Source organism: Haliotis asinina, chromosome 4, assembly GCF_037392515.1.
Source record: "Haliotis asinina isolate JCU_RB_2024 chromosome 4, JCU_Hal_asi_v2, whole genome shotgun sequence".
Lineage (NCBI taxonomy): Eukaryota > Metazoa > Mollusca > Gastropoda > Lepetellida > Haliotidae > Haliotis > Haliotis asinina.
The window spans coordinates 80,775,512-80,799,360 of record NC_090283.1 but is presented as its reverse complement, the minus strand read 5'-3'; positions in this window follow the sequence as shown (position 1 = coordinate 80,799,360).

Here is a 23,849-nt window from a genome sequence, read left to right as displayed (position 1 = left end):
GTTATTGGGGAATCAGTCCCGTCACTTGACCAGTCACTATCTTTATTGGATTGGCCGGCGAGAGAGGCTGAGGCGAGGTATACTGAAAGACATGTCATGTTGTACAGCTTTTTCGGGTAGCTTTAAAAGCAATTGCCTGGATTTGACCTGTTTCCGTAATGCGTTTAGGTGTAAGTAAGCGAAGGAATGGTTTAGAGGAATATTCTTTCGATGAGATAACGAGATAAAGATCCTGATTCAATTAAGCGAAACAAAGGTTTTTCCAATCATCTTACACAGACTTCATGGCCCCTTTTTCAAAAAGGAACACTAAAACTATCCGTTAAGAGCTCCACACAGACGTACAACAACTGTGGACTTTCTGACACTACGTGGGGCGGGATAGTTGACCGGTTTCGAGATTTTAAGTTGGTTTGTCACAGGTTTGTCTGACTCGTTTTGGCTGTTCAACTGCACAAACTAGTGACTGACATCATGAAACCATGCAATCAATTAAATGAACGTGTCTGACAGAATGCCGTCTCTTGTGATGAGGATACGACTTATATTACTGACTGCATCCGTCCCTTCCTTACCAAACACCGTAGGCATCTATACTGACATATCTAAATATACTCACATCAGAAGTTAGTGTGATCAACATATTTGTTTTCAAAAATCAATGAGAAGCTTTTTGTTATGCATTTTCATATTCTTTAAGATACATTTAATGCATTAGCATACTTGTTTGTTTGATTGTTTTGCAGGCGTTTTTCGTGGCATAAATGCATAAAACGGGTCCCTTAAAAAGTGTGGCTCTACACCTCGAATCATTGTCACCAAAATCGCTGTTTAGATGTCGATGGGTCCAAAATCACAAGTTTGGGAGAATCTGCTTTTATTTCTGGATGTACAGGAACAACAGCTTGTGGAGACGTTATTAACAGACGTCGTCGATGTAAACCGTCATCCTGTAATCCACGCCACGCAACGATCGTTGGATTCGAACCAACGATTTGCGTCAAAGTTCCAACCGGCCACATAGACAGTCTGAACCGTTCCTAGTGTCAACAGGATATCGCCAAACACCAGTCGCCGGCGCCTGACTGCACACGGGATACGTGCTGGACGTCCTACCAGACGACAAATTTTGACATTACATCACCAACGTCTGCGACTGCAGTGGTGCAGACAGCATCTGCGGTGGAGAGAGCACGTGAGTGGAGACATGTTCTTTTCTCTGACGAGCCCCGATTCCTCTCGCGCCGCGCTGATGCCCGAAACCTGATCTGTCCCCTATCGAACACGTCTGGACCGAAATTGAGAGAGCGAAACTGAGACGTTGGCCAAATCATGCTTCAGGAGTTTCCCCAGGTGCTTCCACAGACATGGAATGACATTCTACAAGACTTCTTGCAATGTTTGACTGGCTCTATAAAGCTCAGGAGTCAAACATGCATCAAAGCTCAATGAGGACATACGCGTTACTGACTGAATTTTATTCCGACCGCTCGCTGTCACCTCATTAGCATAAGTTTAAAATGTGCCATTTACAATCCAATTGTGGAATGATTTTCTTTCAATCTTTCAATTATTTCGTAGTATTTGACTAGTTAACATTGCAATTTCTTCTGTTCCTCAAATACTTACATGACCTCTAAAACAATTAGGCCACGTCCATAAACTGACTTATTTATTTCACTGGCGGATAAAAGAATGGTCCGAGCATGAGTTGAGTTACGACACTTAGGTGTAAATGTCAGTATCGTGCTGTTATGTACACTTCTTTCTTCTGTTAATGCTTCGTAGTCTATGAAGTCTACGTGATGTCTGTACCGGTCTTAAAAAACATGCACTATGCACTTCCTTATTTAGAATTCCGTAACATGTCTCAGCACAAGTAATGTTACCGGGTTATTCAAGGTATTACATGTTAATACATCTGTCCAGTAACCTCGTTTTCAATAAGTACGGGGACCAAAACTGATCGTAAAACCTTCATATACCACCAGAAATACCAGTACGTGCACACTGGCGTTATGACGTCACAGTGACCCCGTGACTTTGCGATAGACTATCGCTGATGTAATGTAATTCAAAATACATTCTGTTAGTCGAGTTGGGTTTGGTTTTACGTCCCATTGGTATTATTTCAACACTCTGTTAATAATTACATAAAATGTGCAGTCGCATTTTGCAACAACTTTTAACATGTATTATCTTCAGTAACTGAACCTCTTTCCCTGCAATGCAACCATTGACAAACATCCTGATCAACTGTAAATTCTAAAATGTTACGAAACAATAAATGATCAGGGTGGTGGATTTAGTAGCGGCTTGATGACGTCAGTGCTTCCCGCTGGCAAAGGGAAGAGCTGTGTTCAAATCCTTGAATGGTTACAACGAGGGCAAGCAATTACTGAACAATGGTAGAATTTGGTAAAAATCAGTTTCCGTCTGCAGAAATTCTGCAGGTGTTCAAAACATGTTTTGATCTAAAACGTAACGACCCCATAAAGCCAGGATCTGTTAATATAAACCACGCAGTGTATGTGTTCTCTTTGGAGACTGAGACTGAGGCTGTCTTTAAAACTCAGCGTCCTGTTCCTGGCAAAGTCGATTGTACACAACTTCAGTAATACTTGGGGTATACGTAGCGCTTGGATAGCTTCATAGAAGTAGGCCCCGAAACACTTTCCGAATACGTCACAATGCTTATGACGTCATTTCTGAAAATTTTCTTGCAAAAGGAACCGATGAAACAATGTCTCCTCTCTTCCGCTTTGCAATACAATTTGAACAGTGTGATAGAGAGACAGAGATCGGGGTTTTTCTTGTATTTGGTTCGTTTTGTGCATTCTTCGTGCTTTTCTATTACATTTCTATCGCTATAATTTTATTCTATATATATTTTAAACTTTTGTATAATCCCATTATAATTTTTGTTTTGATGTTGGATCTTTTCAGCTGCTTGTCTAAGGTGTTTTCAAAATGTTCAAGATTTGGGACATTATGGTGCTGTAATGTGCGGTGCATCTGTTAAACTATAAATGTGCATAAACACAGCTGCAGTGTGGTGTTAACACCTCAAATACCATGTGTTGTTAAACGAGTACTTTATGGGAGTCAGCAGAGGTCCTAAATGTTTGCATTCAAGCATAGCGATGAGGCTGACTCTCCCAAGTGATGTCAAACAATCGTGTCACTACAAGAAACAATCATATGTTTTATATTCGTTGTTCTCAGTTTCCATAACGTAATCCTCTTTGCAGAGTTGCGTCCTTGGACGTGCGAGAACAGTATGACCATGGGATCAGATCCCATATTCTACCCACATCCCTTTTTCGATTTGTGAACACCAGACCATTCTCGTGGTCTTCACCAACCTGGAAAGTTTCTTGGGCCCGCATCACTTCAGACACTTGTCAGGTATGTGAATGCGGCGTTAATTCCTCACCACTCACTCACCCGACTCCGTTCAAAAACGTTGCAAAATGCCCTTTCGAATGACACAAGCCGAACAGTTTTAACACTCTCGGGATTTTTTTGGACACGATTGAATACACGGGGCCTATCACTGATTTGAAAAGTCTTTCACCTGCTGTATCATGCAAACATTGTCGTCCTTATAAGTATCATTATTGTCATTGATAGTATAGCAGCTGATATTACAATTACAATATGTTCCAGTGTTCTTTCCAGGCAGCGATGTGTTTCACCTCCAGCATCTCCTCCGAACTTTAGGAACCAACTCGGGCGGTTGGGTAGCCTAGTGTTATTAAAACATTCGCTCGTCACGCCCAAGACTCGGGTGCGATTACCCACGTGTGTACAATGTGTGACTCCCATTTCTGAGGTCCCCTGTCGTGATATTGTTGCAATATTGCTAAAAGCGGCGTAAAACTATACTTACTCACTCATTCACTCACTCATTCGAAGACCAGTCACAAGTAGCTGATAATGTTTTTTCAGAACACGTTCTTTCATCTTACCTGTCCAGAGAACAACATATATTTGGTGGTAGAGACACAGCGCAGTGAACACCTCGCATCTGTTTTTCAGCTGACTGATCCAAGCCGTTATTCCTTATTTGGTCTCATCTTGTCCGATACACTAGATTAACGTTCTACACGCCGCGTAAAATTTGTTTGCAACTAATCAGACATATCTTGGTGTAGAAAACATCAGTCCTGGATTTCCCACGTGTGCATGATGTTCGCAGATTTTCCCCCAAACAATGGCGTCTCGCCGCTCTAATGGTGGGAATATCTGCGAAAAGTTGCGGTATTACACCAATTCAACTAACTTCTCAATCTGTAGTTTGATATTTAAGAAACATCGCCGATATAATGTTCTGTGTCTGATCACTGCACTGAGATTTGTTACAAACTGCAGTTACTTCCTGTCTTGTCAGCGGAAGCAAGTTGTGTTGTTAGATGAAGTGATGGTAATAACACTCTTTGAATTTTCGTTTAATGTAATCAAGACCTGCTGGATAGCACCACTACCTAGAGACAAATTAGGCAGTATTTTGTGATAGCTGTTATTTGCACGTCCAGGAACGGGTTTATATGATTTTAATCCACACTTGCTAGGTTGTTTTGTCGCCCGGCCGCAAATCGGGTGAGGTGTCACAACTGGCCACGGAGATTGTCACATGGGTGATATTTTACACATCCTGACCCCTGGGGTTGAAGAATGTTGACCCTGCCTCGCATATCAGCACACGCGATGTCATCTTGGGCGAGTGAAGTAAGTCTCAACCAGCACGTCCTGGGTACCCGGAAGCATGAGGTGGCTATTTGACTGTTCTACTATACTAACGCTTCACTTCCCCCTTACTGTATGTAGCCCAGAGAGCTGAGGGAAGAATCCTTTCTTTGAGCATTAAAAATATTCATTCATTGTTGTTTTCCAAAACGTGCAAACTGTCTTCAGCATGCTTGACTTCTCTGTCCAAACTCGCACCTGTTCCCATCCCTGGGCAGTGATGCCCTTCCCTGAGTTTCCCATCATGCACATGTTCCCCTTCCCATCTCTTCCACCCTCAAGCACCATCCCTGGACAGTGATGCCCTACCCTGAGTTTCCCATCTCGCACCTGTTTCATGATTGATGGAGACCTAGCCTGAGTGTGGAGGAGTGCATGGTTTCAGATTAAAGGGTGCAGCCAGCTCTCGTGGCCTTCTTAACCATCAACCTCAGGATTTGTGGCATCATAAAACTGTACGGGAAACTGAAGTTAGATCGATCCCAGGTGTAAAGTCACCCGACACTCCGACCCCACACAGGCAGGGTGACTCGGCGACAAGACTTGCTGCAAGTCTCCACAGATCAATTGTTTTCCGCTTTCTATTCAACATAGGATATTCAATTGTGATAACACCAGTAATCGAGACCAAACATAAAGTGATCATAAGAAATATTCAGCAATGATTGAAAATACACACAGAACTCCAGAAATAGGTATACCGAAAATGAAATTGTGGAGTACTTACACAATGAGATTCTGGAGACTGTCAGTCTGGACGTCCGAGGTTCGTGAAGACGTTCTAACACCACTTTGTTGTTTCCTGACATATGTGCATCCATCACACTAATTACTCTAATTACCACGTCTAGACGGACACTTGTAACGAGCACCCAACAATTCATTACCCCGCCTGGCGCTAGACATTACGGTGGTAAAACAAGGGCTGGCCTGCTCCCAGTACACATGCTCTGTAAGGGTGGTACTTTTGTTCAGTTATAGCGTGGCGGCTCCGTGAGACCGCATTATAGGACTCTAAGAATGGCGTTAGTAACTTAGTACAGCAGTCACACGTCCATACGCATTCACGCACACAGACAAATAAACATCTACACAGCTTTTTTCAGAAAGAATCTCTTTTGAAACCTCCGGAGCAAGTCTGCTTGCTAGTGCTCACCTGCGCGACAATTACCTGAACTTACCTGAAAGGGCCACCGGGGTCTCAGGTGTCAGGGAGAATTAAATAAGAGCCACAATAAACTACCAAGCTACAAAATCACTATAAAAACGTCCAACATTCCGGCACGGCTGTTGTCGAACCTAGTGTGTCTAATTATTGAGGAAATGTAGCCGAGCTTCAGGACAGGGCCTGATAACCTAGGTTGCCGGGACTATAACATAATTGACCTCTGACACCTAATAGTTTACGATGCTCTGGCACTGGAGTCAAATCTTCGGCGTGGATAACGTTGCAGCTCAGAATTTCTTAAATTGCAACTTTTGAATAGAGAGACCCTGTGAAGGCTTTAGTCTGAAATAGGTTCTTCGCATTATTTACTCGGAAGGGACGAAATGGTGATTAGGCTTGGCCACTCTGTTTAACATACCTCGATTTACATATTATGCAACATGTTAAACATTTCAGAAACATGACAAAGGTGTTCATGATCAAAACATATGTTTGTGAATCAGTTAAATTATCCAACTTGTTACACCTATAATTAAAAACATAAATATGTGATTGTCGTTGGTCATCGTAATAAGGACAGGTCATAATGAAATGAACCCCCTTAAAGTAAAGTCGAGACACAGCCGAGGCTGTGCTGGAATTGGTGAGTGAGTTTCAGCCTTCAAACACTGACAAAGTGATAATGTCTTATCACAAGTAGTAACTGGGCATATATATGTTACAGTCACATTTCGAAATCAGTCATACTGTGAAATGACTAAAACCTTCAGTCATTTCATGAAATGACTGACAGAGTCAACCAGCTTGCGTCATTTATTGTAAGAACAACCAATACACTTCAGTCATTTCATGAAATTTCCCACAATAACTTAATCTACAAAAGTGGATCACAATTTCAGCATCACTTATTGTTACTAACAGTGAAAACTATTGAGGCAGCGACTGTTGCGCATCGGCTTGGCTTTGAAGCATTTACACCTGTTTGTAACTTGCTGTGTCCAGAGCAGCCACCCCCTACACACCCGCTGTCCATCACGTGTAGATGAAGAGCAATTTCATGAAATGGCTGAAGTATATTGATTGTTGTTACACAAAATACTGCAAAATGGCTGACCCTCAAAGTCATTCACATAATGACTAAAATTGTTAGTTAGTTCATGAAATGACTAAAATTGTTAGTTAGTTCATGAAATGACTAAAATTGTTAGTTAGTTCATGAAATGACTAAAATTGTTAGTCAGTTCACAAAATGACTAAAATTGTTAGTCAGTTCACGAAATGACTAAAATTGTTAGTCAGTTCACAAAATGACTAAAAATGTTAGTCAGTTCACGAAATGACTAAAATTGTTAGTCAGTTCACAAAATGACTAAAATTGTTAGTCAGTTCACGAAATGACTAAAATTGTTAGTCAGTTCACGAAATGACTAAAATTGTTAGTTAGTTCATGAAATGACTGATTTCACAGTCTGCCTGTAACATATACATATCGATAGACGAGTACTTTGAAGAACCTGAGAGTCGTAGTAGTTGAGCCAACTGTTTAGTATTGATTTAAACATATATCGTGTATCATATATAGCGAGTATCGTGTGAATGCATCACGAAATGTACATCCTGCTAAGCTATGTCCACACAATGAAAATAAAAGTAAATGTTTGCATGTTAACTCTTTTGGGTTGTTTATATCAACAGAGATTCGTCATTCGTCAATACGCGTATTGTGTACTTGTAGGCTTGAATGTTTATATACACTCAATAAATGTCATCCAACATGCGTACACACAAAAATCTCAAATCTTAGTTGGCGTACCTTTGTACAGATAAATTACTATTGATGGGTTCTGTTTCAGAACATGAACTCGGCCACTTGCAGTCTTTCAGATAGTTCAGATAAATAACAACACTTAGAGCAACATTTAAATTTTATTGTAGCTGTTCAGTTATATGATAAATGGCAAAATACCAATAAAGTTTGAGCGAGGCGGGTATAATTTATTTGGTTACTGAAAGGAAAATTAGGATACCTAGTTGAGATGAACACAAGCGAGTACATACCTCAATGACTCAAAAGGTTATCTGTAGCTCTGATGAAAATAAAATAAATGTTTTAAAACCGTTTTCAGGTGTATATCCTGACTACCTTAGAGCTAATGATGTGAGTGCATACGTGTATACCTGTGTGATTTATAATTAGATACAGGTTGATATTTAAAACGTTGCCGACTCCACTACGCGATTTATGGCATTTACAAGTTAAATGTTTCGATAGCAAATAATGATATCACATTACAGGATTTGTAGAAATATTTGAAGACTGAATTGCTGAACTCTGTTAGATTGTCACCATCTCCCCATACACGATCATAGCTCAAACAAGGAACAAACCATTGACCCTAGGAGAAAATCTCATGTCAATTCTTTACTCCGTCTGCAATTCTTGCTTCTAAATCACCGTGGAGATATCTACAGTTGTATTAATTTCGAATTACATTCTCCATCGCTCTGACACAGATCCGGATCGAATTCTCCCGGGGTGTCGTATGAAATCCCGTGGGTCGGGCCTGAATCCGCGGGGGTCGTGTCAGCGCTTATATACCTAACTACCGTCGACGTTCGTTACACAATCATGCTCATCCACCCGCTGAACGGGGCTGGGGAATAACACTCAGGGTCACTTCATCTGACCCCGAGGGGTCGTGTAATCACCTGGCGGGTTAACCTCAATTAGTTAGTGTCGGGGAACACGGTATTTTACCTGGCGCAATGCCTACCTGTATCCCCCAGGTGTCGCCACACAATGAACGCCGACCTTTTTGTAATACTTAAGGTCACAAATCAGTGAATCCTCACGAAAGGTTGAAATTCATCAATATGATGGGCCAAACACCTTCCGGTTTCAATCTGCGCAGTCGCCGGATGTGCCACGTGACAATCAAACCCTGTCGTGAAGTCTGTCAAACGACACATTCAAAGGTAAAGGCGTGTGTGGATTAATGATAAACTACAATCGGGTTAAAGCAGTTTTGGATTTCATCTGACCATCTGTAAGTGGATGTCAGCCAAGCCCATCGCGGTCAGTGGCTCATGAGACAAGCTGCCACGTTCGACACCGATAAAATATTTCCCAGCATTCTTCTCTGTGTAATTATTCGACATCTAAAGTACTTTACAAACACATGTTTCCTACAGTCTCCTCATTGATTCTTCTCTATCAAGCAGACATTGTTCCGTAATCAAAGAACGTTTGCTTATCATAAAAAAAATTTGTTTGATTTTCGTACAGAAATCTTCAAAGCCTTGAATGTTGAACCAATTTCAAGTAATGCCTACCAGCAGGTCTAATTGGTATTATCGCGGCGGGGGGGAATTTGATGGACGTGGACATCTGTGGTGAACGTTACCAACATAAGAAGAGTCTCAAGCAGTTGTTCAGCGTCTTTCACATCCTGCCTGTTATAGATTTTAGAAAAACTATTTTCAGATTAGGATAAAATGAAACGATATGATGTGGTGTGGAAATGATATTTACCTGCGTGAACACTGTGTAAAATAGCCACTGGCCCGCTAAGCCATGGCTAGTAACAGTCTAGTTGGTCCAGTAATTGTTCACAGTCACCTACTCGACTGGCTTTTGAATTTTTGTGGGGTAATTTTGTAAATACATCACTTTCTCCGGCTTGTTAGGGTAACACGCGGTTATAAACCATGCAGTATTATGGACTGTTCATCATATTAGCAGCTTAGTGATGAAACCAGTGTATACATTCAAATTTAAGACAAGTGAATTATTTTGTGGGCTAGTAACATTCAGGCATAGCTAAACCAACTGACTAGTACAATCTGAAAACTATTCCGCACACTGTTACCTAATACTATAAATAATTTTTGGTATATATGGCGTCGTATATATTTTTTGTCATAAATTCAAACATACAGAAAATGCTACAACTGTTTTTACATATATTAAAATGGTAAATTTTCAAATAAAATTTAATCTTTTTAGTTTTCAATGATTTCGTAACAAGACGCCTAATAAGATGAGTGATGTCGGTTTTAGGGGCTGTCCTGACGAGATCCTGGCTGCGATTATGTTGCACCTATGTTATAAACGTGGAATATATTTATTCTACAGACAAGTATCGAACAGGCACACCTGTTTCTAAACTATAAATACTACTACATTTACAAAAGTAATAGTAACCACCGTTGGGAACTTGAAACGCCTACTAGAACACTGCAAGAGTGATACGAATTGATCGCCTTTACGATTGTAGAGTCACCCAGCCCCCATGGAAACTTCGAGTTAAAAACCTGTTTCCCGATTTAGAAAAAAAATCTTTGGAATCTGTGTTTTTACTAATAAATGTGGAACACGAGTTTACTATCCGCGATTTATAAAAGAAAATATAGTATGTTATCATAAGTGGCAGCAATGTTCTGGAAACACGTCATTAAAACAACCTACTGTAAACCCAGTCATAGGATTCCGAGATTCCTGATTGTTTAATTTGATTGTGTGTAACATTACGAGTATAATACGTTCATTCTACAAGATCCATAGTTGGCTGTTTAAGCCCATAATTTATCGTGCCGGCATGATTCCTTAACGATTAAATAACTAAAATTAGCCGTCGTGAAAGGAAGCGCTACATTAAAACAAACATTACATAGCGCACAACTGGATAAACAGAAATATGTTACAATTGCAAATGTCGTGATTTCATTTTCGATCTCATGAAACATTTGTTGAGTTAATTTTTCTCAAGAGTTGTTCAACGCCTGAAGACTCTAGATCTTCTCCATCTGAAGGAATAATTTCCGCAGTGAGATCTCACGGATATTAAGTAAAGCAATGCCCGCCATCCTTTGCTATTGTCCGGCACCTTCCGTATCGACACTATCAGGTGTAATTACAAAAATATTTATCTGTATATTACAAGGAAATATGGAAAAAACACCGATGTTGGCATTGATTTTATTCGTATCTCTCGCTGATTCACGTGCGACGTGGAATATTGAAAATAACCGTGGTCCAAATTGCCAAACACACTCTTGAAGCCACCTTTGTGGCAGTGCTTGTCAATCATAGCATCGGTTTCTCGTTAATAAACAACAATTGAAACTATCAACGTATTCAAATAATTGCTCAATTAACGGCTTACACTGGAGATATGGCTGCGTTGCTTCTGAACATGGCGAAGACGAATGTTGATTCCGTCCACAGATAATAGCTATGCTTTTCATCACATTCAGTCGCTCACGCCAGGCGAACCGCGGGCAAGTGCACGAGGCATGCTCGGCCAATAGAGGCCGGCCAATCCCGGAGCACACCTCTCGCTAAGTGAGACGCGCATACCACTATTGAGCTTCGGGCACAGCGCTTCATACATCAGGATAAAATCAAACAAAACTTTACAGCAGTCGCCTCCCTTCCAATGGTGGAATCGATGATTTTTTAGTAATTAAACACGTCAGTTTTGACGTGAGTTATCCGAGTTCCATAGATCAGTGCTGTAATGAGAAAATCGTTCTGCTTTGCAAAGGTGAAAAACGAACTCGGAACAATTACTGTGCAATTTGAGGGATAAGTTGTCCATACCTGGCCCAATCTCGAATACATCACAGCTACCTGACAACATTGATGATATTAATGTTGATTTAATAGCATGTAAATTGAGATAATTTCACCGATTTCATGAAATCTGGTCTCCCTGGTTCCAACGTCGAGTTGGCATCAAAGACAAAAGCTCCGCGTTCTTGCTCTTCCCTTTCCGTTAGAGATAATTGCTGGCAGTTAGGTCCCTCTCTGGCGTTAGATGAGTCGCACTCTTCTAAACATCCCCATTTTCCTTAGTTTATTCTTTAAAAACATATCGACCTGGACGAAATCGATAATACCCGCCTTGAGGACAGAAATACTTCTATGGCCAGTTCTCTACTTGGACTAAAGCGTTGTATTTTTAACTAGTTTTAATTAAGCTGCTTCTATTCAATAAGAATGAAACGCTCTGCATAAACTTTTGCATTTATTGCTGTTATAAATGGTACCGTTTAGCGAATATAAATTAATGTTAGTTTCGAAATGAAAAGGATGTTTGCCAACAGAAAACAGGTATTACATTTTGGGTGGGATTTAACGGTAGCAATATTTCAGATAAATTATGACTCGTGTCGGCAGCTGTATAGGAGGACAGGGCACACGGACGCCAGGAAAGAGATGACCATTTTAGAGAACAGGAAGACATCGACAAGCAGTCACAGTCGGTCCGAATGTATGACGCACTAGCAACAGCTGAGTTTGAAATTACAAGAGCTGGGTTTTGAATGTCGAAATCTGGATAAGAGTTGTGGAGACCTGAATTTGTGATTTCGAGAGTGAGTTTTAGTTATCGAGAGATGAGTTTGAGAGGTCGAGATTTGCGTTTTAGGAGAAAAGAGCTGAGGTTTAACAGGTCTGAGATGTCGAGAGTTGACTTTTAGATGTTGATAGTTAGGTATGAGGTGTTGAGAGGTGAGTGTCACACGTGTACAGTTCAGTTATAGATTTCGAGAGGTGAACTTGAGGGGCGCCCAGTGAGACGGTTCGGTTTTCTTCACGTAGATATATGTATTTTCATCTCGAGGAGAGCGGACACACGTCTTTGCGGAAGAAAACTGGTCCGTGGAAATGTTTTTATTTCACGATAGTGAATGCGGTATTATTCATAACGTCACTGCCATATGGAATTTTATTTTCCGAACGTCTATACACCTCTTGAGTGTTGACTTTCGAGACAAAAGACTGTGAAATGTGTTCATTAATTTACTCGATACTCAAACCATGACTAACAAATCCCTCCGTCCGGCAAATATCATGTATTATCACATATCTGGGGAATAACCGACTCTCTCCTTACTCTACTTAATTATTACCTGTCGATTGTGAATTTATTCACCCTTTCACTAAGTGCATGTAATCCGTAATTACTAGTGCGAGTAAACTATTCTGTATGTTACCTATATTCTGCATGTTACGATATTTTGTGTTTTTTGCTAGATTTTCGTTTTTGTGGCAGGGTGCATTAATTGCACATTTGCCATTTGTTTTCTTTAGTTAGCAAATTGTAAGACTGGAAATGTGTTATTACTACATTATTTTGTGATTTTTTTCAACCACCAGTAGTTGTGAGATGAGCAATACTGCTAAAAAAACAACCGAAACCGTCCGTGACTGATCATATGCAAGAACTGGGTGCTGTCTTCACTTCTACTGAGTAGAATAACAGCAGAGATCTGGGTAGGTAGAAGAGAGTAACAACTGGCGTGTTTCCGGAAACATATTTCATCATTTGTATTTAATCCGAGCTTTAAAGTAAGTTCCTGTTGTATTGAACTATTTCACAGAAACTGTACAGAAGGTGTACATAATGTCTGTACAGCAATGACGACCTTCATGTGAACATGTTAATGGACGCGTACAGCCGGTCTTAATTCACTGCACATCTGTGGACGGTCTTTTACTTATTGGGTTGTTTCATGGAAGTTTTCTGTTTTAAAAGTGAAGGCCTTATTGTGTGTCAGTTGAGAGAGAGACAGTGAGTAGAGAATAGCGAAAACATCATATTTTTCAGGAATGTACACGGCGACACTGGTTTCAAGGATATTGACAAAATGAACCCGACAATTTAATTCATCAGATTAACTCTGTGTGTTCAAGCAAAAGGTGTGGTATGAACATCGGGCAAATAAAGGAATATTGGAAAATCAACTGCCACTTGAGACGGCGAGTGTTGAAATACAGAATAGAGATTTTATACCGCTTCAAACAGTCTCCTCCTTGTCATTATTTTGATAGAGTGACATTGTATTCATCGCGTGATGCTCACATACGAATCTAACGTGGATATTTATTAGGAGAATACAGTTCATTTCAGCTGCTCTATCGGCAATGAAAACCGCCTTCTGTGAAACTCTTGTCAATACAAATGACATGGAACATGACACTGAAGTGGAGACCGAGGAACAGTCTAGTAGTTGAATTGTTCGTTTGTCACGCCGAAGGCCTGGGTTCAGTGCCCCTCATGGGGACAGTGTGTGAAGCCCATTTCTGGTGGCCTCCGTGTGATAAGGCTGGAATATTGCTAAAGGCGGTGTAAAACCCGACTCCCTCACTGTACTGAAGTGGCGAACGTTCAACAATCGCATCAATTTGGGCTTCACATAAAATAAGACGTTGCGTCATTCTTGACCAACATTTTCATTCTGAAGGGTCGTGAGGTGACTGATGTTACCTGAAACAACAAAAGCCCACTTGTTGTGTACCGTGTATGGCGGAGAATCAATGTCAGTTTACTTATTTGAGTAAATGTTCATTTACATCGACGTGTAACTGAAGCACATCGAATTTACCTCCATCATCATAAGCAAGTTAATATAATTTTGCGCATTTTGCTGTCATCGGAAAAAACTTTGATACATAAACAGCGGTATCCAGTTCGTGTGAGATCGTGGTTTCTGTAAAGACAATAAAATACACCGGCTACATCGTTACACAGCTGCTACCACAGGTAAGCGTCCGCTAGCCTGATACCAACATTAACGGCTTTTGTATTTTCTAGCTAACCCCCAAAACGTTTGACTTACAGATATTTCAGTTGCTCCCGTATGTGATCAAATATATTTTAATGTAATGATGAAGATTACGGCCTTTGTCTTTTAAACATCTCCCTTCAAACATAAGCAATTTTCCAACTATATCGGGGCAGGTGGCGGAAGAGATCAAGCTCACATATTGTACATGTGTGAGGAATCGAACCCGGACTTCAATCCAAACGTAATCAGTACTGCACCAATACCACGGAAGGGGCCAGAGACATCAGGCTCACATATTGCACTCGTGTGAGGAGGAATCGAACCCCGACGAGTTCACACAGTTAGATCACTGAGAAAGTCGATAAGTGCACCTACACACCAGTGGGTTTTACGCTGATTTTAGTAATATCTCAGCAACATCAGAGCGAGGGACACCAGAAATGGGCTTCACACATTGTACCCATTTAGGGGCCCGAACCCTGGCCTTGGCGTGACGAGCGAACGCTTTAACCACTAGGCTACCCAACCGCCTCTCGTTTATCGTGTGGAGTCTTGGGATACCCCTAAGTACATGTTTATAGTCTGTCAGCTCATACGAGTGTCTTTCACTTCAGCTGATATTTCAGCAATAAGTGTGTTCAAAGCTGCGTTTAACATACCACCTTGCTGTTGATGTACTAGATCTGCGGCGAAATCCTCTATCCATCACCGTACTCACTCTGTTATCTATCAATTGATTTCTGTTGTCATGGAAACATCTATTTCCCCTTCTGTCTACCGTCACACTCATTTTTGACAATCTATTCCCATATTTTACCCGTCTATCTACCCATCCACATGTCTCATCTATTTTACTTATTTTTGTGCACCTGTTTATCTGTCATTGTTGTTTTTTCTCCCTAAATTTATTCTGTCCATCCCTTTCTTCATTATATTTCCTTCCTTCCGTCTTGAAGCACGTCTGTCGTCAAATCTATCTGTCTATCCATACGTTTACATATATTTATTATTATTTCCATTCATGTATCTATTCATGTGCACGTTTACTCTCCATCTCAGCCTTCTAATTCATCGTTCATCAATAATGGGATTAAGAGACAGTAACACAAGGATGACGTCACAGACACTAACAATGTATTGACGTATTAGCGTGGTTCAAATGTCTCTACGGAAATTGATGGAATTTCTTGCACGTGTGCTAGCGGTAACCACCCACCCGGGTAACTCTGGGTCAAACAGGCAATATTCGATAACAAAATGATTTTAATGTTACACCATCACATTAAAGATGCCCTGTCATTTGAGAAACTAACCGACAATTACCGGATTAATTCGGAATCTTCTCGGCAGTTTCCGCTTGATATCAAAGTATTGCGAGTTCCGACTGAGAGATGGGGCGACCCGGAGACAGCAGATACTACTTGTGAGACAGCATTCAACTGTTGCAGGCACGCCATCTCGACACTGGACACCAGTATCCTGCACGTGTCCCATTGTGTCTCATGTCGGATTTTGCCATTCCTTTTTGAATAACAGGTAAACAATTGACAAGGTAGAACAATGTTTCTCCCTTTAATAAACCCACACGAGGTGCGCTAAGCACCCGGTGCAGTCTTTACTTGAACACTCAGTAAGAAGTACGGAGAGGTCCTTATCTATGCAAAAAGATTCAAACTGGTAAAAGAACTCCCCACAATACTGTATGAACTTAGTTTTCCTGTAGCCGACTTTCCCTGATGTCGGATGTAGTCCCCCTTTTTATAGCATATGTTCCCACGCTGTTGGATTTGTTTCAGGTAAACCGTTGAGAGTCGAACCCAGCAGTGACGAGCGAAGCTTTGCCCACTCGACTACACTCGTGTTCATAACTTGTCTTTAAATGATTCTACTTGTTGAATGTTGTCAGGCGTGTAGCATTTCGACTCACTGGTTCAATTTACATTTGCTGCAAGACCACAGATCTGACTTTGTAGACAGCTACAGACTTGTCGATAGTCTTACCTGATGACACAGCATCATCATCATCATCATCATCATCACCACCACCACCTGTTGCATTATCATATAGACTGAATCAGCTATACCCAATTCCACACAGATGTTAATCAAGCAGAACCTGAATAAAAGGGCAAATTATGCAATTGGGGCCCAAACAGGCGATGATACCCAAGCACAACGGAATGTACAGTCTTAAAAAAAAAAGAAAAAAAGAAACGCACTGGTAATTTTGAAGGTCACATGCAACGTAATGCAGATTCTGGTACTTTTTGTTATGTACTTATCGAAACAAATCATCAAAAATGACAATTCAACATTATAAAGTTGGGAAAAAAAACGCAATGGAAAAAAAGCCCGCGAAATCGGAGCTCAAACGATTCAATAATTTTCACCCAGCTTTGGGAGAAGAAGTGGTTTCAACAGCTATGCTGCGCTGCTCTCATAACGCATGCGCAGTAAATAGGTTCGCGGAGCTTGAAACAGTATGCTTGCCCGGAGTATGAGGTCGTGAGCAGTAGTCTAATCTTGGTTGTGGACACAAACAAGTAAATATACTACTTGTTGTATAAAAACCATGTTGATTGTGATAAGCAGACTCTGTTACAGACAAAACGTAGCGTCTGGTTTATTCACACCTACATGTCTGCCTACCTGTCTGCTAAGGACAATGTGCAATGCACAACTTCTATCACTGACCACATCCAAATCGAAATTTACATGCCATAAACAAAGAGCCGACTAGGCGTATCGGCGAATGAACCACTATCCAATAGAGAGGCTTCGTTACACTTGAGTGCACACCCACCGATTCTGACTGGGTTCAGTATCGTGGCTGTGTCGTTTCGAGGGAGGTGAGTGAGTGAGTGAGTTTAGTTTTACACCACACTCAGCATTATTCCAACTATATGGTGGCGGGCTGTAAATAGTCGAGTCTGGACCAGACAATCGAGTGACCAACAGCATGCGCATCGATCTTCGCAACTGGGAACCGTTGACATGTCTCAACCAAGTCAGCGAGCATGACCACCCCATGCCGTTGGTCGCCTCTTACGACAAGCAGAGTCGCCTTTTACGGCCGAACGCCGGGTCTACCCCGATACCTTGATGGGGCTCAAGGGTGGTAGACCCAAGTACAGAATATTGGCCTTTCAATTTGCGATTATTCACTTATAATTCTGTTTACTTGTTTTGTTTTTTCTTAATCATGAATGCATTTTATTTATCAGGAATACGTGATATCTGTTTTAATTATTTTTTTATTTTTGGTTGCTTGTGACCTTTAAGAATACCTGTCTCACGTAGCTGCGGCAAAACAATACAAGTAAACTATTTGTTTCCAAAACGTCATGTTTGTGTGATTGTAAACAGCTTAAGTGCCAAAACGTGGTAGTGTTTTCCCCATGTTTTAGAAGCGTTTGAAGAACTATTCCAAAACGTCATGTTTGTGTGATTGTAAACACCTTAAGTGCCAAAACGTGGTAGTGTTTTCCCCATGTTTTAGAAGCGTTTGAAGACATATTCCAAAGCGTCACCAAGATAGCATGCAAATCAAACTGCACGTGCAGGTATGCGGTATCGGTAACTATGAAAAACGTTGTGTTTAATATTGTCATTGGTTCTTGCCTGGAAAATCAGCATGCCACACCAATCGAAACATCACCATAGGTCGAATGAAACTGAGGACTCACAGTCTGCAGGTCACCAGAGCACCATATCTCTCGTGAATTGGGGATTCGACCAAGAAAGCTAGGCCGACAGATTCGGTAGTAGTACGGTGAGATATCCAGCACACAAATATCTGACTTAGTCATGGTTTAGGGGTATTTGCCAGCAAATCGGTGCGTCATCGACGTCCTTTCATGTCGCATGGTTCTGATTGTAGACCGATGGAGTTTCTCCAGCATGACAACGCTACTTCACAGAAAGCACGTATTCAGAATCCTGTCGCGATAATCAATTTAACACGGTCTATATAAATCCTTACTAATCCCCTGATGCGATGTCCAATAAACAACAGTTTGAGTCGATTTAAGAATATATATCAATTTTTTTCCAAATGGCAATATATACCGATTGTGTTGCAAGAGATAGGCTGACGCGGGTAGCTTTTCACTGATTTACAACGTTTGGGTCTCTACATATGTCATAAACATATGTATGTGACATGATTAAGGAGGGGAAATACTGTACACTGTAATCCATCAGGGATTACGAAGTCACGTGATATGTCTGTGTGACAGATGTTATTGACATGGTATTACAAAGTCATGACACCATTACAGAAACTGGAATCCATCTCCAGTCAAATCGAATACAAAAGAAGGTCGCCTTCCGAGAAGGGTATCATTCGTATCTAGTCGCCTCTTTCCGTGACCTGCAAGAAGGCCTTCCGGACTGCTACGAGCATTTACGAACGAACAGTGTATGCGTACAGCTATTCTATGCTCAAACAGAACATATCTTCCACAGTGTAGGAGCGGGCTGGTTTGAGGGGAGAAGCCAAGGGACAGCCCGTTGTCAAGGCACCGCTATAGGATGTGCAGAGCCACGTCCACGAGTACCCTAACCTCTGCCTTGGCTCCATGATGCCATTCCCGTAACATTCCCGAATTTTTCACCACATTCACGTGAAAATTTACACTATTCTTTAAATATCTAGAAACAAATTAACGCACTACCTGTTCCTAACAATATTCTGTTAAAGACCCGTGAAGATTAGAACTGGTCAGCAGCAGCCGATGCCATAATTGTGGTAGGGGGCGACTGGATGGTCAGGCTCGCTGACCTGACTGATAATCACTGGATGGTCAGGCTCGCTGACCTGATTGATAGTCACTGAATGGTCAGGTTCGCTGACCTGGTTGATAATCACTGGATGGTCAGGCTCGCTGACCTGATTGATAATCACTGGATGGTCTGGCTAGCTGACTTGGTTGGCACATGTCATCGTATCCCACTTGGGTTGACTGATGTTGATAATCACTGGATTGTCTGGCCCATACTCGATATTTTGCAGACTGTCTTCACATGACCTGAAACTTCACTATCACGTTAAATAACAAGAACACAAACAAACAAATAACCGTGAAAGATACTTGAGATGTCAATGTCGAGTTGATGCTACAGTCTTCCCAGCTCATGTGGATGTGAGTCAAAACGTGCATATATAGCACGGACCGTCCGTACCATAACAGACAGACAGGCTTCTCTGTTTCTTGTCATTCATTCATTCATACTGTGTGTTATTTACAACTGCTTCTGCAACGCCGCTATAGCCAACAGCATGTGTTTCGTCGTTGTCAACGTTGTCCACAACATGTAGGCCTTGATTCCACGAACTCTTACCGCAGATTACAATAACCCCAAGTGTTGTGTTTTCTCAATTTGACATCGCAAACCCACACAGTATAAATGCTGTGGGTGAGACGTGACTTGGGGTAGTACGTATTGTAAATCCTCGAACAGGCGACTGCATTAAATTAACACCTGCACCGATAGACACGTGGTTAAAATACGTTCACACACACAATGAGGTGACGTTAGTACCAAAGATCGAATCCTACAAAATGCAAACCGCAACTCACACATCATTTTAACATCAAATTTAGAATTGTTGACTGTTATGAGAATAGACACAGACTTACTTTCTTTCTTTCTTTCTTTCTTTCTTTATTTATTTATTTATTTATTTATTTATTTATTTATTTATTTATTTATTTATTTATTTATTTATTTATTTATTTATTTATTTATTTATTTATTTATTTATTTATTTATTGTAATAAACATTTCGGATCAGACAGGCAAAGAAACGAAAGGTGTTAGAGGAAAATGATTACACCCAAACATCACATCATGTCCATACGATCTTTACAAGTAGCTAGGCTCAATATACATGGTGATCGGGGATATTTAACATTGACATTTATATCACATTATTGACAGATTTGACATATGCGTGCGCGGTGAATACGGAAGCTGACAAACTAGATATATATTTCGTTTCAGTGTTTAGGGATTTACACGGAATAACTATAGAGGTGTCGTTTAATCACTGCAGTGAAAGAGACGAGTATGTAGGGTCGGGTTTCTGTAGAAAGTTCCCCCTGGTATTCCACTGTTCTCAAGGGGAACTTCGGTACCATAATAGAACTAACTCACCAGCACAGACCTTCAGTACCATAATAGAACTAACTCACCAGCACAGACCGTCAGTACCATAACAAAACTAACTCACGAGCACAGACCGTCAGTACCATAACAAAACTAACTCACCAGCACAGACCGTCAGTACCATAACAGAACTAACTCACGAGCACAGACCTTCAGTACCATAACAGAACTAACTCACCAGCACAGACCGTCAGTACCATAACAGAACTAACTCACGAGCACGGACCTTCAGTACCACAATAGTACTAACTCACCAGCACAGACCGTCAGTACCATAACAGAACTAACTCACGAGCACAGACCGTCAGTACCATAACAGAACTAACTCACGAGCACAGACCGTCAGTACCATAACAAAACTAACTCACCAGCACGGACCGTCAGTACCATAACAGAACTAACTCACCAGCACAGACCGTCAGTACCATAACAGAACTAACTCACGAGCACAGACCGTCAGTACCATAACAGAACTAACTCACCAGCACAGTCCGTCAGTACCATAAGAGAACTAAGTCAAGAGCACGGACCGTCAGTACCATAACAGAACTAACTCACCAGCACAGACCGTCAGTACCATAACAGAACTAACTCACGAGCACAGACCGTCAGTACCATAACAGAACTAACTCACGAGCACAGTCCGTCAGTACCATAAGAGAACTAAGTCAAGAGCACGGGCCGTCAGTACCATAACAGAACTAACTCACCAGCACAGACCGTCAGTACCATAACAGAACTAACTCACCAGCACAGACCGTCAGTACCATAACAGAACTAACTCACGAGCACAGACCGTCAGTACCATAACAGAACTAAGTCAAGAGCACGGGCCGTCAGTACCATAACAAAACTAACTCACCAGCACAGACCGTCAGTACCATAACAGAACTAACTCACGAGCACAGACCTTCAGTACCATAACAGAACTAACTCACCAGCACAGACCGTCAGTACCATGACAGAACTAACTCACGAGCACGGACCTTCAGTACCACAATAGTACTAACTCACCAGCACAGACCTTCAGTACCATAACAAAACTAACTCACCAGCACAGACCGTCAGTACCATAACAAAACTAACTCACGAGCACAGACCGTCAGTACCATAACAGAACTAACTCACCAGCACAGACCTTCAGTACCATAACAAAACTAACTCACCAGCACAGACCTTCAGTACCATAACAGAACTAACTCACGAGCACAGACCGTCAGTACCATAACAAAACTAACTCACCAGCACAGACCTTCAGTACCATAACAGAACTAACTCACGAGCACAGACCGTCAGTACCATAACAGAACTAACTCACGAGCACAGACCGTCAGTACCATAACAAAACTAACTCACCAGCACGGACCGTCAGTACCATAACAGAACTAACTCACCAGCACAGACCGTCAGTACCATAACAGAACTAACTCACGAGCACAGACCGTCAGTACCATAACAGAACTAACTCACGAGCACAGTCCGTCAGTACCATAAGAGAATTAACTCACGAGCACAGACCGTCAGTACCATAACAGAACTAAGTCAAGAGCACGGGCCGTCAGTACCCTAATAGAACTAACTCACCAACACAGACCTTCAGTGCCATAACAGAACTAACTCACGAGCACAGACCGTCAGTGCCATAACAGAACTAACTCACCAGCACAGACCGTCAGTACCATAACAGAACTAACTCAAGAGCACAGACCGTCAGTGCCATAATAGAACTAACTCACAAGCACAGGCACAAGCACAGGCACAAGTTGCAACTACAGAAAAGACTTAGCACCCGGTGTTTGGAGAAATGGAGATAAAGAGACTGCTGACAAAAAAGATGTACGTCTGGAAAGTGACTTGAACCAAAATTTCAGTCAATATTAAGCCTTGATGCTTGGATGAGAACGGTCACCTAAGGAAACCTTAGGTCCCAACACCTTACCACATACAGCATACACGTATAGCAGTTTCTGTTTTATTTTAGGTTTAATTGTCAAACACAAGTACATTCTTTCCACTTGCACGGTTATGAATATCAAGACTCCAGGTTTCCAAAATTTAAAACAGTGACTAAAAACGATAAACACAAATTACTGACTACAGCTGGCCTGTACATTTTTCATTATTTTTTTATTTACCGTAATGTTTTGTTTTTTTATCTAATTTTATGCTAGATCATGTCAATTCCTATCCCAATAAGTGTAATCCAAGAAAGTATTTAGACACCAGCAAGTCAAGCAAGTACACAGAGCGGCTGATCGTGAAACTGATAAACTAACTCTTAATTTTCAATCCGGGTCCATACAAGCCAGAAACTGTCAGAGGTCACGTCATCACGGGCTTCTGAACAAATACCTGTCCGTGATAGCGTGCAGGGCGACCACACGGATGTATCGTTGACCGTCTCCTATACCACGCCCAGCACGTGGGACTTCCAACATTTCAACATTTCTCACAAACGCAACGACATCCTTGCGTGTTGTTGTCGTATATAAGGTACAGTTTACTCTTTAGATTTGGTCTCTGCAGATTCTTTTACTTACACAGGTAGATTCCCTGGCATTTGTTTTGTTTATGCTGTGTCTATTGCCTGCGGTTTTGATAGCATTGAGATTCAGTAACATTAAGGACCCTTGATAAAGATTAGAGAGATTAGGGATTAATAAATGATCGGTTTAATTCTTTGTTTGCTTGAGTATCGCGGTCAGAGTTGTCTTGACATTGGTATGTGACATTATACATGGATGTTTGTTCAGGGAGGGTATTTGAAATGTATACAAGGTTCCAAATAATTTACTTGTCTGTATACGTCTGTACACTCTCTACAGGATACGGACAACAACGGTTCCCCAACAACCTGTCTTGGTGTTGCACGTAGAATCCGTTTGGGTTTTTCTCCAGCAACTCGTAATGCGCTATGGGAATTCTGTGAGAAATCTCTGCAGATTCTGTGTTAGAAGAGTTCCCCAACAATCTAAACTGGTCACTCAGGGTGGTAACCCGGGTAAAACCGCTTTCAAAGAATATATGCTGGTCTGTCTAGGGTGTCCGTGTAGACCTGCTGCCAAACAATCTGTGCTGGTCCCTCTTGAGAGTCCGTGTAGACCTGCTGCCAAACAATCTGTGCTGGTCCCTCTTGAGAGTCCGGGTAGAACTGCTGCCAAACAATCTGTGATGGTCTCTTTAGGTA